Below are 5,954 nucleotides of genomic sequence, written 5' to 3'. Positions count from 1 at the left end.
CTGACTAAGATTATATTTCCCACCAAAATTTAAAAAATATTTACTATACATGTAGGCAAAGAGAAAGTACATCTAGTACCTATAAGAAAAAGCTAAGAGATAATTATTCTATACGGATTGAAGTGTAATATTAATGACTATTGGCTTTTATTATGAACAATCTATGAGTTAAGCTGTCGGATTGTAATATAATAAAAATCTATGTGTTTTTTATTATGTATTTGTCAATTTCGTATATTATACATTATACATATCAACTAGTTTCTAACAATATAAATAGCATTTCTTAAAAATAAAAACAGACAACTGACAGGAAGAACCAAAGTCACAGTTTGTATTTCTAGTTCAGAAGAAATCAACTGAAAAACATCCGAAAGTATTTTAGTAAATTCATTGATTGAATTTGCTGTTAATAACTAATTATAGATGTATAAATCGATTATTAGTTGTTCCGACCAGCAATAGACCGCATGTGGTTGAAGCAAAGAGGTCCAATGTTTATTGACTCACTGTATGACCTAGCAATCTATTCGTTTTTATTATATCCATTGACGTAAGACCACAAATAGCTCTCAATTCAAGGCAGCAAAGTAACTGAACAAATCATTACAGATAGACTAATTACTGATAGTTTATAATCATTTACTACACTGAACACCAACTTGAAACATGGTTTATTTTCATCGGTAAACAACATTGCAGTAGTTGTACAACATATAAACAAAAACTTGAGAAACAATAATTGGTACTTTGGGATTATACCGACCACACTAGTATGAAGAACACAAAAATAGAAATTTATAGAAACAAACATGATAGAACGAAAAAAACAACTCTTCAATTACAAAATTACAAACTTACAAGCATTTCCAGGTATTGTGATCGTTATTGTTGTCGCTGTTATCTTATCTTTCTCGAGAATCCTGATTACGGCAGACCGCGCGGCATCACGTGATTTGCACGGTACATAATTGCCTTTCCATTACAATTCAATTTATATTTCTGATTAGCCCCTCTAGAATTTTGATATTTTACTGATAGGTACTATCTCGAGGGATGTTTTTTCTTTCGTCGACATCAGCGCGGGGCAGCACCGAAGGTGCTGCCAAAGCCCGCGCTGATGGCCGGAGGCACTCGCATTTTGGGTGGCGGAATGTGACCAAGAATAAAAACAAGTTTTTAGTGTTTTTTTAATAAAGAGTTTAGTTTGGTAAATGTTTGTTTTTGTTGAATTTTTGTGTTTGGAGAAATGTAGAGGTAAAACACGGAAGTACAACAAAGCGATGCACCAGCTGAACGGGCGGCGAGACTCTGCAATCACGTTATCTACTAGACGCTCGACTTTGACCTCTGTCTGAGGATGGGGAGGGGTTTGCGATAAGACAATTCCTGTTTTATATTGACGAAATATTGTTCTACGCTAATCTAGTAATCAGTAGAAACGAAATGTGAAATAACGATTCATGTCTGGGTGTGGTCGGTATAATCCCAAAGTACCCAATAATTAAATGTACCAACATATTGACAAAGATCAAAAATAATAAATTAAGAATAAAAAGTTAATTGAAAAACTAACTGTAAGAAAAATAAATATTTTATGCAGCTTATGAGTCGTTAATATTAGTTTTGCACAATATTTTATGACAAATAATTATTGATGTAGTGAAATGCACTTCTACCATTGAACCTGCGATCTAAAAGTTTTTCCCTTTGTTGCACCAAATAATAATACTTTAATTTTAATTCGTGATAAGAAATTATTTGGCCGAATGTGCACTGTAAAATACTATAGTACAAGGTTGTTAGTCTATGGTTTTTAGTCGGATTTCCAGTACAACGGCAGCACTCGGCAGAGCGAGTACCGATACATTAAGAGTACATTTTTACGCTCAAATACCAAACGACCTCGTGAAAACCTGAGATAAAAAATCAAGAATTAAAGTAAAATTAACTTTGAAATCTTATCTCAAACTTTCTCACAGACAAAACTTCTCTGGCCAAAAAAATGAAAAAATTGGCAGCCGAGCAACTTTTTCTTGTAAAGTTTGAAAAACTAATCATCAAGGTCCTATTAAAATATTAAATTCTATTCATTAACGGTAAAAACATATCATTCTGATTAGATGGTTTCATTCAAGGACATATCTGAGTGAAACATATCAAAATTTAAATATTTTAATAACACTGTAAGGCTGTGTAAAAACGGTTTTAATAATGCGTGCGAATTAAAAATTTCGCACTCCAGCCGCTAAAATGTTTGCCGGCGAGGCTATCCAATATGGTCGACTTTGCTTCAAGCCCTATATAAGCTGTTTAGGTTGGTAACCACTCCATTTTATTTTTTAACCCCTGGAATAAACAGCCATCTTCACTCCAGCTCCACTCTTAGCAACATTATAAACAGTATTTATCCCGTTTCATCACACAAATATATCCATTCACATAAAAATGTTTTGTACCACCTAATGAGCAATGGGGCCTCCTTTAAGTTGAACACCTTATATTAAATACATTTGTCATATACTAAGTAAAGACTCCGGCTACCAAAATACACATCAATCAAGAAGCATGAATATATGAAGTAATTAAATCAATAACTGGTGATATATCGAAAAGTTTCTCCTGTGTCCTGCTCCACTGTAGTTCTCTGTTGTCCTGCCATGTCTCTAAGCAGCCCGTATGTCATGAAATTGTGAAACGTTGACCACCGTGAAGTTAGCGTCACTTTATCGTCCGTCTGTATTCCGTGCAACAATTTTGCAATCAACAATCTGAAGGCGCTAACAAACATTCAAAATCTGAAATAATAGTATAAAACTAATTATTAAAAAACGATCTTTCACAAAATCTACACAGTTAATCGTATTTATTACTTACCACAAAGAATTCTCGTTAATATACTTTAATTATACTTTAATATACCAACGTCAAAAAGGTGGTGTCGGCCGTCAGAGGTCCTATCGTCTAAATTAAATGCACCGTTAGACGGGCGTTCTCGTATAAAAGTAACTCCTGAGACTTAACCAAACAAGTGCCCGCAATGAAACTTTGTACACAGATGCTCTATAAGCTGAACTTTAATATACCAACGTCAAAAAGGTGGTGTCGGCCGTCAGAGGTCCTATCGTCGAAATTAAATGCACCGTTAGACGGGGCGTTCTCGTATAAAAGTCGCTCCTGAGACTAAACCAAACAAGTGCCCGCAATGAAACTTTGTACACAGATGCTCTATAAGCTGAACTTTAATATACCAACGTCAAAAAGGTGGTGTCGGCCGTCAGAGGTCCTATCGTCAAAATTAAATGCACGGTTAGACGGGCGTTCTCGTATAAAAGTCACTCCTGAGACTTAACCAAACAAGTGCCCGCAATGAAACTTTGTACACAGATGCTCTGTAAGCTGAACTTTAATATACCAACGTCAAAAAAGGTGGTGTCGGCCGTCAGAGGTCCTAACGTCTAAATTAAATGCACCGTTAGACGGGGCGTTCTCGTATAAAAGTCGCTCCTGAGACTAAACCAAACAAGTGCCCGCAATGAAACTTTGTACACAGATGCTCTGTAAGCTGAACTTTAATATACCAACGTCAAAAAGGTGGTGTCGGCCGTCAGAGGTCCTATCGTCGAAATTAAATGCACCGTTAGACGGGGCTTTCTCGTATAAAAGTCGCTCCTGAGACTAAACCAAACAAGTGCCCGCAATGAAAACTTTGTACACAGATGCTCTGTAAGCTGAACTTTAATATACCAACGTCAAATAGGTGGTGTCGGCCGTCAGAGGTCCTATCGTCAAAATTAAATGCACGGTTTAGACGGGCGTTCTCGTATAAAAGTCACTCCTGAGACTTAACCAAACAAGTGCCCGCAATGAAACTTTGTACACAGATGCTCTGTAAGCTGAACTTTAATATACCAACGTCAAAAAAGGTGGTGTCGGCCGTCAGAGGTCCTAACGTCTAAATTAAATGCACCGTTAGACGGGGCGTTCTCGTATAAAAGTCGCTCCTGAGACTAAACCAAACAAGTGCCCGCAATGAAACTTTGTACACAGATGCTCTGTAAGCTGAACTTTAATATACCAACGTCAAATAGGTGGTGTCGGCCGTCAGAGGTCCTATCGTCAAAATTAAATGCACGGTTAGACGGGCGTTCTCGTATAAAAGTCACTCCTGAGACTTAACCAAACAAGTGCCCGCAATGAAAACTTTGTACACAGATGCTCTGTAAGCTGAACTTTAATATACCAACGTCAAAAAGGTGGTGTCGGCCGTCAGAGGTCCTATCGTCGAAATTAAATGCATCGTTAGACGGGGCGTTCTCGTATAAAAAGTCGCTCCTGAGGACTAAACCAAACAAGTGCCCGCAATGAAACTTTGTACACAGATGCTCTGTAAGCTGAACTTTAATATACCAACGTCAAATAGGTGGTGTCGGCCGTCAGAGGTCCTATCGTCAAAATTAAATGCACGGTTAGACGGGCGTTCTCGTATAAAAGTCACTCCTGAGACTTAACCAAACAAGTGCCCGCAATGAAACTTTGTACACAGATGCTCTGTAAGCTGAACTTTAATATACCAACGTCAAAAAGGTGGTGTGTCGGCCGTCAGAGGTCCCTATCGTCGAAATTAAATGCACCGTTAGACGGGGCGTTCTCGTATAAAAGTCGCTCCTGAGACTAAACCAAACAAGTGCCCGCAATGAAACTTTGTACACAGATGCTCTGTAAGCTGAACTTTAATATACCAACGTTAAATAGGTGGTGTCGGCCGTCAGAGGTCCTATCGTCAAAATTAAATGCACGGTTAGACGGGCGTTCTCGTATAAAAGTCACTCCTGAGACTTAACCAAACAAGTGCCCGCAATGAAACTTTGTACACAGATGCTCTGTAAGCTGAACTTTAATATACCAACGTCAAAAAGGTGGTGTCGGCCGTCAGAGGTCCTATCGTCGAAATTAAATGCACCGTTAGACGGGGCGTTCTCGTATAAAAGTCGCTCCTGAGACTAAACCAAACAAGTGCCCGCAATGAAACTTTGTACACATATGCTCTGTAAGCTGAACTTTAATATACCAACGTCAAATAGGTGGTGTCGGCCGTCAGAGGTCCTATCGTCAAAATTAAATGCACGGTTAGACGGGCGTTCTCGTATAAAAGTCACTCCTGAGACTTTAACCAAACAAGTGCTCGCAATGAAACTTTGTACACAGATGCTCTGTAAGCTGAACTTTAATATACCAACGTCAAATAGGTGGTGTCGGCCGTCAGAGGTCCTATCGTCAAAATTAAATGCACGGTTAGACGGGCGTTCTCGTATAAAAGTCACTCCTGAGACTTAACCAAACAAGTGCCCGCAATGAAACTTTGTACACAGATGCTCTGTAAGCTGAACTTTAATATACCAACGTCAAAAAGGTGGTGGTGTCGGCCGTCAGAGGTCCTATCGTCAAAATTAAATGCACCGTTAGACGGGGCGTTCTCGTATAAAAGTCGCTCCTGAGACTAAACCAAACAAGTGCCCGCAATGAAACTTTGTACACAGATGCTCTGTAAGCTGAACTTTAATATACCAACGTCAAATAGGTGGTGTCGGCCGTCAGAGGTCCTATCGTCAAAATTAAATGCACGGTTAGACGGGCGTTCTCGTATAAAAGTCACTCCTGAGACTTAACCAAACAAGTGCCCGCAATGAAACTTTGTACACAGATGCTCTGTAAGCTGAACTTTAATATACCAACGTCAAAAAAGGTGGTGTCGGCCGTCAGAGGTCCTATCGTCGAAATTAAATGCACCGTTAGACGCGGCGTTCTCGTATAAAAGTCGCTCCTGAGACTAAACCAAACAAGTGCCCGCAATGAAACTTTGTACACAGATGCTCTGTAAGCTGAACTTTAATATACCAACGTCAAATAGGTGGTGTCGGCCGTCAGAGGTCCTATCGTCAAAAATTTAAATG

This window comes from Homalodisca vitripennis, chromosome 2 (assembly GCF_021130785.1).
Source record: "Homalodisca vitripennis isolate AUS2020 chromosome 2, UT_GWSS_2.1, whole genome shotgun sequence".
Taxonomy (NCBI): domain Eukaryota; kingdom Metazoa; phylum Arthropoda; class Insecta; order Hemiptera; family Cicadellidae; genus Homalodisca; species Homalodisca vitripennis.
The sequence above is the reverse complement of the archived record's forward strand: the minus strand, read 5'-3'. Positions refer to the sequence as shown.